Source organism: Palaemon carinicauda, chromosome 43 (assembly GCF_036898095.1).
Source record: "Palaemon carinicauda isolate YSFRI2023 chromosome 43, ASM3689809v2, whole genome shotgun sequence".
NCBI lineage: Eukaryota > Metazoa > Arthropoda > Malacostraca > Decapoda > Palaemonidae > Palaemon > Palaemon carinicauda.
The window spans coordinates 54,233,763-54,249,186 of NC_090767.1; the positions used below are offsets into that span (position 1 = coordinate 54,233,763).

At 48.1% G+C, this 15,424-nt stretch overlaps 1 long non-coding RNA gene across 1 annotated transcript in view; it reads right to left on the reverse strand.

Moving 5' to 3' along the window:
- LOC137633583 (uncharacterized) overlaps nucleotides 1–15,424 on the reverse strand; it is a 223,404-nt gene that overhangs the window by 13,465 nt on the left and 194,515 nt on the right. Inside the window, exon 2 of the long non-coding RNA XR_011042287.1 lies at nucleotides 6,635–6,672. This is a non-coding gene — a long non-coding RNA (uncharacterized lncRNA). The remainder of the gene's footprint in view (nucleotides 1–6,634; nucleotides 6,673–15,424) is intronic.

Below are 15,424 nucleotides of genomic sequence, written 5' to 3' on the forward strand. Positions count from 1 at the left end.
AGGCAGGACAAAGGTTAATATTCAGGTAGGAATATTATCAAGGCATGAGTGAGTATATAATACAATTACATATATTATTCTTCTCTTTTCTTTGCGGCTATGGGGAGAAAATCATGAGATGAAGGTCCCTGACTTTCAGTGATGAAGCGAAGACAGTCGACTTCTGTACTTGTTGAGAGAGAACTGGGCCCAGTAGGGGGATCAGCGTGGGCTGCAGCTCCAGGACCAGAGGGAACTAATTGCTCCGGGGCCACTTGGGAGCCACTAGGGCCGCTGTCCCTTTGAAGGTTCTCAGTTTGGAGAGGACTTTCCGCAGAAGGTTGGTGGGAGGGAACAGGTAGATCTTGGACCATCTGTTCCAGTCCAGTGATATGGCGTCCACTGCTTCTGCCTTGGGGTCCTCGGACGGGGCTACATATCGAGGAAGTTGATTATTGTCGCTCGTTGCGAAGAGATCGGTCTGAAGTTCTGGGACTTGGTGAGAGATGAAGGAGAATGATCTTGCGTCTAGAGACCATTCCGACTATCGGACTTGTCCGGGATAGAGCGTCCGCCGTCACGTTGCGGAATCCTTGTAGGTGAACTGCAGACAGGTGCCATTTCTTCTTCTCTGCCAGACGGAAGATTGTCAGAAGCACCTGATTATCTGGGGCGATCTTGAGCCTTGGCGATTGAGACATCGAACTACCACCAAGTTGTCTAGGGATAGACGAATATGGATCGAGGGAGGCGGGGAGAGTTTCTTCAGCGTTAGAAGGACCGCCATGGCCTCCAAGATGTTGATGTGAAATGTCTTGAATAGGGGAGACCATGTGCCTTGAGCCTATTTTTGGTGGGAGTGACCTCCCCAACCCTCCAGCGAAGCATCTGTGTGGATGTTGAGTGATGGAGGTGGGTGTTGAAGAGGAATGGACCTTTTCAGGGCCTTTGCTTCCGACCACGGCTTGAGGAGCAGCCGAAGTCTGTTTGGGACCCGTCTCTTGAGGTCTCTTCGAGCGATGGATGCGGAACGTCTCCAGACTCCCGCGGCATCCTTTAGCTGTGCACGTAGCACTGGGTTTGTCACTGAGGCGAACTGTAGAGAGCCTAGAACTCGTTCCTGCTGACGTCTTGAGATCCGTTTGGATTTCAGTAGTCGCTTGACAGACCCTGCTATTTCCTTCCTTTTCTTCTGGGGGATGGAAAGGCGGTGTGACTGAAGGTTCCACTGGGTTCTTAGCCATTGGAACCTTTGAGCTGGAGAGAGGCGAGATTTCTTCGCGTTTATCTTGAATCCCAGGTATTCTAGGAACTGGGTGACTTTGTTGCAGGATTTTTAACAATCCTCGGGCGATGGAGCCCAGGCTAGCCTGTCGTCAAGGTAGGCCATCACCTGGACGTCTCGGAGGCGCAGCTGTTGAACGATGGCATCTGCCAGCTTTGTGAAGATCAGAGGGGCCACGTTGAGGCCGAAGGGCATGGCCCTGAAGGTGTAGCTTTTCCCTTTGGAGTCTAAATCCTAGGTAGGAGGAAGCATGGTGGTTCATTGGAATGTACCAATAGGCATCCGCCAGGTCTATGGAGACCGTGTAGGAACCCTGAGGCAGAGGGGTCCTTATCTGATGAAGAGTCAGCATCTTGAACTTGTTGTTCGCTATGAACTTGTTGAGGGGGGATAAGTCTAGAATGTCTCTGAGCTTGTCGGAGTCCTTCTTGGGGACGCAAAACAGTCTCCCTTGGAACCTGGTTGACTTTACCCTCCTAATCACCTTCTTGTTCAAGAGATCTAGGACATATTCTTCTAGAAGGGGGGGATTGTTGGAAGAATTGCTGGAAGGTTGGGGGTGGTTGAGTCCAACTCCAGCCTAGACCCTTGTCGACGATGCTGTGTGCCCAGGGATCGAAGGTCCGACGATCCTGGAATTGGCGGAGTCTTCCTCCCACCGGAAGCACTTCATTGCTTCTGGTGTCCCGAGGGTGTACCACCTCGGCCGCTAGCTCCCTTTCCTCCTCTGCCTCTGGAGGGACGGCGAGATGCGTCTCTGCCTGCACCTCTGCTTGAGCCTCAACCTTTGGGACGAAAGGTAGTCGTCTGTTGCTCAAAGGCAGGGGTGAAAACCGGTGATTGGGGCAAGACCGGTTAGGTGACCAGCTGAAAGGTCTGTTGTGGCTGAGCAGTCACTTGGGGAGTAGCGGTTCCCGGAAACTGCCGTCTCTGTTGACGTTGCTGGGGTTTCGGCTTGGAGGATCTCCTCTTAGGTTAAGGGCCGCCGTCCTGAGAGGATTTCCTCTTCTTCGACATGCCCCACTTGTGAAGAAGGTTCCTGTTCTCCGTGGCGGCCTTGTCGGTAATCTCTTTCACCAGATCAGAGGGAAAAGAGGTGCTTACCCCAGATGTTGGAGGAAATCAGCCTCCGGGGTTCGTGTCTCACTGTGGCACTTGAGAACACGAATTCACAACAGGCTCTCCGAGCCTTCATGAAGCTGTATAAGTCCTTGACTACAGTCGCCAGATGCGTCTTGGCGAGCACCATGTAGTGGTCGGGGACTCTAGTGTCACCGGCCATGACGTCAAGATGGACCTGGAGTGACATGTATGCGGCAAGCCTTTCTTTCGTATCTTGTTCCCGACGAAGGAGGTGGTCATTAAGTTACGGAAGGTCTCCGTTAAACTGACGTCCAGCAACGTCAGGATTTAGTTTTCCCACCACGAAGGTATGTTGGACATCCTTCCAGTGTCGAGCATCGGGGGAAGTGACCAGGGAGAAGGGTCTGCACTCCTCCAGTGCAGGGCAAGGTTTCCCTTCTTCCACTGCCCTGTGTACCGCTGCGAAGACCTTTTCCATGAAGGGAAGGATCGCATCATCAGGTGCGACGTAGGTAGGGTGCTTCTTGCTCAACGCCGGAAGCTTTGAGCAGGTAAAACCCCTACTTTTAAAGGTGTTGGCCATCATAGCCTGGGCCTTCGGGAGATCGAACACTATCACCTCCTTAGGTTCAGTCTCTTCTTTAGAGGCAGGTTTGGATCGAAGCCGGACGTAACAGTCCGGGTAAGCCTCAAAACTTGGGAAGAATTCCACTTCTTCCAGGACAACCGAGCCGACCTTCTCACTGATGAAGATCCTGCCCGTTGTGATCGGCATATGCTCGGCATACCTCCAGGGGTTGGCGTGCGAGCATGCAGGGAGGTCCTTAACCGAATTCCTTTTCGGCTCCCATGGTTCTGATGTATTCGTGTGTCTCACGGAGTTTCTTGTCCATGATGGCTTCGAGCGTCCGAAACATCTCCTGGGCGCTGGTTGGGATGGGGTCCGGGGTGGCGGAGGTAGACGGGAGTGATACTTCCGTCGGTGTAGGAGTTGGGGTGGTGGTGGAAGGCGGAGCGACCTCTTGCTCCGACCCAGCGTATTCCACTTGGTCCTACTCATAGTCCAATTCTTCGGCCATGAGGTTCCTCTCCGTTGTCTCCGACACTTCCGACATACATTCCGCGTTGTCGGTATCCAGGCGACACTCGTGCATGGACTGAGCCATGACAACATCGGGTTCCACTGTGATCTGGACAGTGGGGATCTGATCCTTGGGGACCACAGAGTCTGGGGATGCCTTTGGGAACAGTAAGGCCCTCAAGTCTTCGGTGGCAAGGTACGGTCCAGTGGCGTTCTTCTGGAAGCCACGCACCCATTTGCGTAGCTTCTCTCGAGAAGTGTCCCTAACCTCCGCTGAGGGAGGGTTATTGAATGCCTCGACCAGGCGTTCCTGGTAGACCGTACAGTTCAGTGGGTCCCAGAACTTCAGATCACCTTTTTTGTTTGCACAAGGGGCGCGAGTCCTACACACCGTGTGTCCATAAAAGTGCGGGCGCTTCACTCCACAGAAGCCATGGTCGCACTTCACGTACTCCTCCTGTAAGAGAAAGAGGACATGAGTATGGGGGAGTCATAAGGATGACTTCTATTTTAAGGTTAAGTATTAAGTGATTAATCTTTAACCTAATATTAAGTGGTAGAAATACTGTGACGTTCAGAGAGTGGGCGGAAAAGAAGGAGATAGACACGTCCTCCGTGTAACCCGCCCGGCCGGTTACCGTAACCTTATCCGTAGGCAATTTGTTGTGACCGAGGACACAGGGCAGAATTCAACATAGCATGCCGTGAAGGCAGTGGGAATTCGTGGGGATTGCCAAGGATATAGAACTGGGACTGAGGCCACTCAGACCCAAGGATTGGAAACGTAGAAGATCCCATAGGGTAACGGTTTCCGGTAACCGGCCGTGCTAAGATACATGTAGCATGCTGGAAATCTGTGATATGCAATGAGACAGCATGGTTACTAATGGAACGGTAAGGCAATACCTATCCATTATGTAATCAAACCATCTGGTTGCGATGTAGGGCTATCAACATCAGATGATAGCTAGTAGAAGGGGGTGCAAGTCGCCTTGACGCCTCCGGAAGGCTCCGGCAGACCGCCGGCACGCCGGAGGCCGCTCCAGCAGAGTTTCTGGCATTAGGGAAGACAATATAGAAGTCAAGAGTAATACCAGGGTGGCGGCCGCCGGCACAGCGGCGGCTCCGGCAGCCGGAGGTTGCCGGATTGGTGACAGGGACAAGGATGGTTATAGCAGAACCGGACTGCCGGCAGCGGATGACGGAACTCCGGGGGCCGGCCGGTGGACGGACGACTGAAGCTATGAGGAAAGAGGGAAGGCACACGGAAGACTGACGGCCCAGAGGGCAAGGGGGAAGTCACCAAGGTAGGAGGTGGGTATCACCGACAGTAGAGGCGGCAAGGGACCGGCACCAGGATAGTGAAAGAGACAGAAGGGGGGGATGTAGGGGTCCGGCCACGGACCCCAGGGCATCCCACCTGAGTGGGTGTACCCATGATAGAGGCTAGCCCTATCACCCAGAAGCAGGGGCCGCAGAGGACCGGGAGCTAAGGGAGCCCAAGGGAGGGCAGGGAACACCCAAGAGGGGGGAGAACCCCTGTAGACAGAATGCATCCAGTGGTTAACCCCATAGGACACTATGAAGGGTATACGTACCAGAGCGGACTGCACACAGGAGCTCAAGGTAGCCCTATCACTCCACCCTAAGGAGGAGTTGTAGGACAGGGGACAGATGGGTATAGACTAACCTAAGTATAGGCTAGGCCATACAAGAGATAGGTGGGGAGGGGAGAAGAGAAGGGTCTTCTGTGGAGGAGGTTCTGTACCAGAGCGGCCACCAAGGAAGGGAGGACACTCCCTAGCCTAAGGTAAGGCAGCCTGTCTGAAAACGGTGCATGGGTATCGTTTCAGCAAGGTACAGAACTAACCCCTCCAAAACCTAACTTAGAGCAGGGATGTTACACCCTGAACTAGGAAGGATGGAAGACGTATCGCTATTGCAGGGAAGGTCGGAGACCTAGCCCCAGCAATAGAGGAAGGACTAGCCGTTCCTCATTCTCGGACGCAACCCTAAGGGGGGATCATTCCGTTAGGGAGGACAGAGAAGTGATATAATACTCTGATATGAGCTTGATCCCCTTACGTGGTAGGGGGAGCAAGGCTACACAGAGGGGATGCCCTAAGGCATGGGATGAAGGAAGCATATAGGGGTCCTACTTGTAGGTTAGGTTAGAAAGACACACTATCTAACCTGTCCCCTATATGGTCCCTGAAGGCGAAAACACTTGCATCATAGTCAATAGTATTGTAAAATAATGCCACTATCTTCATAAATAAACCTAGGATCACTGATAAATATCATGCATGAACACTGATATAGGCGCTCTGGCCTTGGGGCTATACTAGCCAACTGGTATGGGGTCAGTTGATGACCGATAATAAAGCGTCAAAACACGATATAAAAGTTCCTAGCTATGAAGAATAAATAACTAATAGTATCGATTAGTTAATGAGGCCGGAAAACGCTGTTGAGGCTATCTAAATAAGGCATGCAAAACAACAGCGACGCCATAAAATGGCCGATCCGGTCGAGGCACAGCTCTGCCACAAAACATCAAATATCTCGAAAAGTAAAAGTTACTTTACGGTCAGAGCTTATTTAAACAATACTGGAACCTTGTATTCAACTTTCCAGAAGAAGGCGAGGCCGAGGGTAGAGACATGGCTAAGAGGCAAGTCGATAAAGATCACACAGGGAAAAATCCGACTAGTAAGGCAAGCTACTATATGAAGGATGAGGACGGACGTGACGTCATTTAGCAATGGCGCCCGTTTGTTTACGTCTCGAGTACCAAAAGTAGCCACGGACGAGATTAGCTGTGGAACAGCTCCCCAGCTATTCTCCGTCCCTCCATATCAAAGTGTTAACTCTGTATGGGGTGCAGATAGCTATGTGGCGCGTTAATACATGCGTCCCCTGTTGATAAACGATGTCTTAAAGGGAAACCTTTAGGATACTCGCTCCAGAAGTTAGAATTCTGTGATAACCTGTGGTTAAATTCTCTGGGAATATCTTAGTAGTTATATACCCAAGGAAGCTACCAAAAAGGAACCTTCCATCAGGACGCCATGGCTTGAGCCCAAAAATATATATATACACATACATATTCAGGTTAACAATTACATTACACCAGAAAATAACCTTATTTGTAAAATAAAAAATCTATTAAAATCACCTACAACAAAACTCCTTCCATAACTAACCTTAAATTCTGTCTCACAATCAAGGGAAATAATCTGACCTGAAAGTCAAGGAAAAGATTTGTATCAGAAAAACATAAGTCATTAAAGGACCTTCAGGTAAGTTGGCTTAAATGAGGTTAGGTCAGTATGAACATCAACTCTCTATATAAACATATTATTATTACTATTATTATCACTGTTATTATTATTACTACAGAACTAGCCAAGCTAAAAGACGAGTTGGAAACGCAGGATACTATAAGACCAAGGGCTCCATAGAGAAAAATAGCCCAGTGAGGAAAAGAAATAAGGAATGACATAAAAAAACAAGCAATATATAATTAAAATTACATTTAAAGAACCGGAATTACATTTTTCATAAATAAACTATTAACTGAGACATGTCAGCCTGTTCAAGATAACACATTTGCTGCACGTTTGAACTTTTGAAATTCTACCGATTCAACTACCCGATTAAGAAGATCATTCCACAACTTGGTCACAGCTGGAATAAAACTTCTAGAATACCGTGTAGTATTGAGCCTCATGATGGAGAAGGACTGACTATTAGAATTAACACACGCATAGTATTACAAACAGGATGAAACTGTCTGGGAAGATCTGCATGTAAATGAAGGTCAGAATTATGAAAAATCTTATGCAACATTCAGCATAACGAACTATTTCTGATGCCGCAATGTCTCTCAGAGGGGGAGAAAAACAAGACTAAATGAAACAAGGCTACTCTTACGGATTGGTCTCTCCAAACTGTATGTTTCAGAATTCTATTCCTTCCTTGGAAGTTTTAATGAAAACAGAAAGAGGGAGGAAACAGCCGCACCCTTCAAACTGACATGCCTTGAGGTAGAGCACTCGCACACCAATCGCTTTCTGATACAGCACAGTCTCTCACAGGGGGAGAATAACTAGAAAAACAAAGCAATGCTACTGTGTAAAGACATCATTCTGTCGGATTCCGGTTTACCAAATCCGAGTTTTAAACTAATCATTACGGCTTATTTGTATATACCAATGTACACAGATTTTTCCAGCCTTTCAGACGATATACATATTATGCCGTTTCATGTATTTGATTTTCCACACATTGTATGTACATTTCCTTAAGAAACACAAATGCTCGGTCAAACTTGACCTTTTTGCGACGGAGGTCGTCTCGCATGACACGGGCACCTCTCTTCTGTCCGCACTCCTGTATATAAACAGAATGTCTACGATAATAAACAAATCAGTTCTCAGCTGCTTCTCCTTACGTGCCCTCGCACTACTACAGTATTTTGATTGATCTCTCTGAAAATTACAGGTTTCTAGATTTTACTCATTGAAGTTTAATGTAAAGAGAGAAAAATGGAAGAAACAGCGGCCGCCTTCAAACTGACATGCATCGGCGTAGGGCACTCTCACACCAATCGGTTTCTGATACAGCAATGTCTCATACGGGGGGGAGAAAAATGCTACAAATGAAACGATGCTATTCCTACGAATTGATTTCTCCGTATTGTCTATTTCTTGATTCTATTCAATGAAGTTTTATTGGAAACACAAAAAAGGGAAGAGACAGCAGCACCCTTCAAACTGTTAAGCTGTAGCGTAGACACTTGCACACCACTCGGTTTCAGGTACATCACAGTCTCTCACACGGGGAGAAATACGCTACAAATAAAACAAATGCTGCTATTCCATTGGTCTCTTGGACTTGCCAATGTCTCTGAATTCTATTCCTTAGAGTAACCAAGAAAACACAAAAAAAGAAAGGAAAAAAACAGCGATAACCTTCAAAATGACAAGCAGTGGTGTAGAGCATTCAGACACAACACTCAGTTTCTGATACAGCACAGTCTCTCTCTCACCAGGTGAAATCATCTACAAAAGAAACAATACTACTCATTTTCATTGGTCTCTTGGACTTGTTGAGTTCCTAGGTTCTATTCCTTGAAGTAATAAAAGAAAATACAGAAAGAACGAAGAAACAACGACACCTTTAAAAATGACAAATTCGTAGATCATTTGTATTTTTCCTAACGATACAAATCTTAGCTATTTATTTAGGGGTATTACTTTCTACGTAGCTGAAATGATGAGCCATTAAAATTTAGCGAGGGTTTACTACCCATAGCACTATTTAGCGGGGTTTTCGGGGAGAGCTTACTACCGCTCCCGCTCACACACCGGTGATTTAGCTTACTTTGCTTGGAGGTAGGACCTCAAGGGGTATAGGGCTGGCAGGCAAGTTTGTATAAATAGCTAAGGTTTGTATCGTTAGAAAAAATACAAATGATCTACGAATTTGTCATTTGTTCCGTAACTGGAATACAAACCACGCTATTTATTAGGGGCGACTCACCTATTAGGAAGGGTGAACGTCTCTGCCAATCTGGCTTTTGGCTTTGCCCAGGGGCTCCTTACCTGAGTATGTTAGTACTCAAAAATAAGGAGTCCCTGCCCTCGCTAAAACCTTGCTACGCAAGGTCTGCGGCCTATGCAAGCTGTGTGTTGAGACATGCAGAAGTGTGACTGTCTAGGTAAAGTTATTCAAAGTCTATGTAGGAAAAACCTGATGTGACCAAGATTCCCAATACCACCTCGCCATGGTATGGGGACGCAAGAGTATTAGCTTAATACTAGGTACACAAGGGAGCATGGTTTACCTGCATTGGTTTGAGATCAGCTTATGCAGAGAACCCAGGATGCTGCTTTCCCCACGAGAGGGTAGGATGAAGAAAAGAATAAGAGCCAGTCAAATCTTTTCATTCATGCAGACTAAAACCGAGTGACAGCGCCCTCAACCTTCTGATACTTGTCCAATAAGGAGCTTGAGGTATACAACCAGCTGTTGTGCAGCCACCACCGGACCGATAGGGGTCATATCAAGTTCCTGTCAGTCACGTCTTGCAGGAGAAAGGTTGTGAAAGTCACCTGGAGCATTCACATCCTTTCTTTTAAAACCTGCGTCACAGAGTAATCTGCTAAGAAGGACCAGGTGCATAGTTATGTCCCTGACACTGTGAGTCGTCATGTCGAGATGATGTTTCAGTGATCCTCCTCTAGTCTCTCCCAGTGCTGATGACAAGAGAAGGGACCCAGGTGAGCTGTTGCAGTTTTCTTTATGTAAAGTCTCATACCTTACCCTGGGTACAGTAACGGATGATCTGGATCATCCGTTACAGAGTGGAGACTTGTGTAGGATCCATCACCTCTGGAGACTGTGTCTGGTGACATACTCAGGGACAAAACTGAACATTGTCTTTCGCCCTTCTCAATAATGGGCGATGTCGAAAGCGAGACCATGAAGTTCCTCGACTCATACGGTTGCTGTCCGAGTGTGTAAGAACATTGTTTTCTTAAATCACGAGAAAATTTGTTGCCTGGTGAAGTGGAACATAAGGTGGTCTCGTTGGAGAACGGAGAATTTGAACCATGTTCCGAGAGGAAGGTCTCAATTCCGACTTGGGAAAGTCAAGTTGTAAGTCCGTATGAGTAAGGAAAAGTCTATCAATTAGAGGGTGTCCCTTTCTTTCAGTTTGAAGGTGAAGGATCAAGGTTGAGTGATCATCTTTACCTGTCTAAAATGAATAGGGGGTCTTTCCTCTTGTATATACTCGAGGATTCCGCTGTTGCTGGAATTGAGGTATCGAGTGGAGAGACAGACTTTCACATGACACCAACCACACAAGACATTATACTGCCTGGTAGACTGATGCTGAGGAATTCCTCAGATATCTAGACAACCTTTTCGCAAGAGAGGTATTGGGTAGTCTCCAGGCGTACAATCATAGCAAAGCTATAGCTTGTGGTAGGTGTCGAAGTGGGTTGTCTGTGATGTGGAGAGGGTTCTCTTGGAGACTATCAGGAGTTGCAAAAGGTTTGGAAACCGTTCTGCATAATGCCATAGCGGAGCTAGGAGAGTCCTTAACCGGTTGACCGATGTACTAGCCTTCTTGAGTGTCCTCCTCCAAATAAAAAAGACAAGACACGTAACATCATTGTTGTACCCCCCGTTGTTGCCAGAGCGCTTTGGGGTCTAGGGCTGGGGAGAAACAGCAGCCCAAGATTCAGGAGCATTGCGAACAGATCCCTAGTTGGAGGACCCCGTAAAGTCGGGACTTTGTCGGCTACAAGGCGATACAAAGACCATTTGGTATACCTTATCTGAGATGCTGTGCACAGATTGTCGGCGAGCATGTTCTTGTAGTCTGGAATGAAGAGAGCTGATAGTGGTACCGAACGGACATTGGCCCATCTTAGTGTTTACACTGTTAGATGGGAAGAGGCTACAAGCAAGTTCCTCCTTGCTTGTCGATGTGAGTCTGTATGTGGTGTGTGGTGTGTCGTCCATCACATCACTGAGTGGTCTGTTAGGAAACGATGAGGCTGCTGAAGGACCGGAAAGTTGGCCTTCATCTCTTCAGAGATTTAAGTGAAGGTACTTTCGGACTCTGTCCTGAGAGCTGAGGTCGTGTGGTGCAGCACTATGGTCCCTCCTCTTTTCTTTTGATGTGTTCAAAGCACAACCTCAAGTCCGAGGTGTGGGGAACGATGAGAAGGTTATGTCGCTCTGTAGATTCTCGACTGACACCCATCCCTTGAGGTTTGTCCAAACTTCTGGTCTTATAGGGGTCAGAATGTTTGGGGGATCGAGGGTCTGATTCCAGTCCGACTCTAGTCCTTTTGGAATGGGAGTTGTTCTCGTTTCGAGAAGGTTTTGTGGAGATTGGTGTCTAGAATCATTCCCAGATACACCAGTCTTCTGGGAGGGAAGTAGGGAAGACTTCTGCAAGTTTACCCTGATCACTGGATCTTGGTAAAAAGACTTCAGAAGTTCCGGTGTTAATGCAAGGTTGCCACTGAGTCTGCCAAGGTCAGTCAGTCGTCCCGAAACGGAGGAGACAGAAGCCGATCCTGTGAGACCAGCATGGGTGTAGTGGAAAGACCGAAGCACAGTGCCTTAAACTGGTGTTTCTTGTTTATCTAGACTGAATCTTTCAACACCTTCCTATATGGATGGTATGGACCCGGGAGTAAGTGTCCTTTAGGTCCAGTATGCAAATGAAGACCTGAGGTCTTAGCCCTTGTTCGAACTTCAACATGGTGCGGACATCAACCCAAAGTGACAGCCCCTTGCGAAACCCACTGCATGGAAGATTGTCGACGCTTGAGTCTTGACTCGTGTCAAAAAGGATCAGACGCGATACTCAGTGTAAGAATTCTTCTCTGAGAGAGAATTCCTTTAACTAACAAAAAGGCGGCAACACTTAGCCTTACCATGCGCCCTGATGGGATTGATGCTATTCCTTAGAATAGAATCAATCTGGCGAATGTTAATCAATGGTTAACAGTTGGGTATCGTGGTTACTGTGCAGTTGGAGAGTGCTCGCAAGTAGTTCCCTGTCAACAAGCCGTTGATGAGGGTTGTCGAACGTTTGCCGATCACTTTAGTGTGATGGCGAAAGGCCAGTAGCGAGAAGTATATTGTATACGTTCTGATCTAGGAAACTACGAAAAGAGGTTGACTAGTAGGTTCGAGTCACGAACTGCTGGCGAATTGCTGATGACTGGTGAATCGGTAGTCTGTGAGCCGATGGCGAGTTAGAGATCAGCAAGCTGATTATGGTCCCCCCTAGTTGGTCAGAGATGAGCAAGCTGAAGATGGGCTGGTCAGAGATCAGCGAGCAGAGTTCAATGATCGAAGAAAGATGAGCTGCCCATCGGTGATCTAGTGATCAGCAAGCTGATGACTGGTTATTGACTAGCAATCGGTGATTGGAACGCTATCAATCAGAGATCGTTAGTCATTGGAGGGACTAGAGGTCAAAGATCAGCGTTGAGCTAGCAATTGGCGATCTGGTGATCGGCGACCTAGCGATCAGTAAACGGTGATCTAGTGATCAGACTGTTGATGCTTTCCTATTTGCTGACGGTGGTCTGTCAAGGAAAAAAAGAAACTTCAGAAGAAACAGGGACCAAGGATTCCCCGTTTCGATTCCCCTTGTAAGATGGAATCTTCAGGATCTTGAATCCTTCTGTGAAGCCTTTTTCCTCTTTACCCGGTGGCAATGTTATGTGTTTGCGGGGAGGAATGGGCAATGGTGACCTGTCCAAAAAGTTTTATTCCTTTTTACTGCCTATTGCGCGAGTGTGTAGGAGAGTACTGGAGTGATGGAACACAGGATGATACTGGTGCTCAATTTCTGCCTGGAGAGCAGGCAAGCGCTGGCGCATTGGATCTGCGAGCACCAACTCTCTGGCAAGAGCTGGCGTATTGGATCTGAGACCACAACTGCGCAGGAAAGTACGGAAGAGCGCTGGCGCGCAGTAAGGTGCTCTGCAGTTTTGTGCATTCTCCCTAAAATGCGCCGAAGCGTGTGACTGGTTGCGCAAGGGAGGGTGAATTGGCGCGTGCGTGAGAGTACTACATGGAGACTGCTGGCAGGACGATCAGGAACTGGGATGTGCCTTTTGGAAGGGCAAGCATCCACCGATGGGGACCGTAAAAAAGTCCATAAAAGAGTCCAGGACCGAAGTTCACGGACTAAGTTGCAGCGCAAGGTTGCACTGGTAGGTCTGCTGGTAGTATGATCAGGAACTGATGAGCAGCGTGATCCTCTGAAGAGATGTCTCTATGAATAACATCTCTCGTGAACGAGAGAGGTGAACACTTCGTAAAAGAGACTTGAAGACGCCCATGATGATGCCCATGAGGGCCGACGGATCAGCAAGCTGACCTTTAACAGTAGCGATCCTCAGAAGAGGAGTCTCTATGAGTAGCCTCTCTTGCGAACGAGAGGTAAGCACTTCGTAGAAGAGACTTGAAGACGTCCATGATGGCCGGTGGATCAGCAAGCTGACCTTCAACAGTAGCAATCCTCCGAAGAGGAGTCTCTATGAGTGGCCTCTCTTGAGAACGAGAGGTAAGGACTTCGTAGAAGAGACTTCCCAAGACCGTGCTCCGCCCCTGAAGGAAGAGACACTCGGCAAGGGGGGAGAAAAGTCTGGCCGAAGGCCGCAACAGCAGTCGGAGACGATGAATTTATTAAGATGGGGGAAGTTCTCCCTCTGAAGGGAGAAACAACCTCACACCTGGGGAGGAAACTTTCCCTAGGAAGGGAAGTTGTCCAACCCCTAGAGGCGAACATCCTCTAGCGTTCTAAGATCTGAAATGCTGGTCAAGTCACGGGAGTACTTCTATGACGCCCATGACGACGTCCTCTGAGGGACAGCAGTTACAGCAGATTCCCCAGAAATGAACAGAACAGCTCTGTTTCGTCGGCACTCTTAGTTGAACGAAAATACTGCATAGTTAACTGGGAAAAAATAAAATGAATTATCTGACAGAAATTCCCTAAGGAGGAACTCCGAAGAGGAACTCCAAGGGAACAACATAAAAATAAGTATTGGCCCCTTGCTTCCCCCAGTCGACATCCACGGGAGAAGGGGGGAGCGGAGTAACTGAAATAAAATGACAAATTCGTGGATAATATGTATTTTTCCTAACTATACAAACCTTAGCATGTTTAATAGGGGTTATTACTTCGGCGGAGCTGAAATGACGAGCCATTAGAGTTTTAACGAGGGTTTACTACCCCACCGTTAGTTAGCGGGGGGTAGGGAGGGGTAGCTTGCTACCCCCCCCCCCCCCCTTCACACACACCGATGAATACTTCACTTTGCTTAGAGGTAGGTCTTCACGGGGGACAGGGCTGGCGGGCAAGTTTGATTAAATAGCTAAGGTTTGTATAGTTAGGAAAAATGCAAATTATCTACGAATTTGTCATTTGTTTCTTTAACTGAAATACAAACCACGCTATTTAATATGGGTGACTCACCCCTTAGGAAGGGTGGTAAGTCCCTGCCATACTGGCTTTGGCTTTGCCAGGGGACTCCATATTTGAATGTGTAAGTACTCAGGCAATAAGGAGTCCCAGCACCTCGCTAGCATTGCTGTGCAACTGCTGCGGCCTACATAAGCTGCGTGTGAAGGTGAGAAGCGTGACTCGTCCTAGGAAGTTGACCTGGAGTTCTTCAGATGGAATTCTAAGCTAGGACTCACCCAATACCACCTCGTCAGTGTATGGGCACGTGACAGTATTAACCTTAATACTAGGAACACAAGGAAGCATGGTTTACCTGCAGTGGTTTGAGGTCAGCTGTGCAGAGAACCCAGGATGCTGCTTTCTCCAAGGGAGGAGAGGATGAAGAAAAGAATAAGGGCCAGGCAAACCTTTTCATTCATGCAGACTAAAACTGGGTAACAATGCCCTCAACCTTCTGCTACCTGTCCATTAAGGACCCTGAGGTTAGACCAGCTGTTGTGCAGCCACCACAGGGCCGATAGATAACGTATAGTCTCTCCTGTGTGTCACGTCTTGCAGGTAGTGGGCTGTGAAGGTCGTCTGACGCTTCCACACCCCAGCTTGCAGGACCTGCGTCACTGAATAGTTCTTCTTGAAGGCCAGGGACGTAGCTTTGCCCCTGACATCATGTGCTCTAGGGCGACGTGACGGAGGGTCAGGATTCAAGGCTAGGTGTACTACCTTGCAAATCCAGGCTGAGACGGTATTCCTAGTGACCCTCCTCTTCGTTTTCCCAGTGCTCACAAACAAGGCTTGCACCTGGGGACGAACTGCAGCTGTTCTTTCAAGATACAACCTCAGACTCCTTACTGGGCATAGTAGGAGATGGTCTGGGTCATCTGTTACAGAACGAAGACTCGAAACCTGGAAAGAGTCGAACCGAGGGTCGTGCACTCCCAGATTCTGAGTCTTGGCAACAAACTCAGGGACGAACCTGAACGTT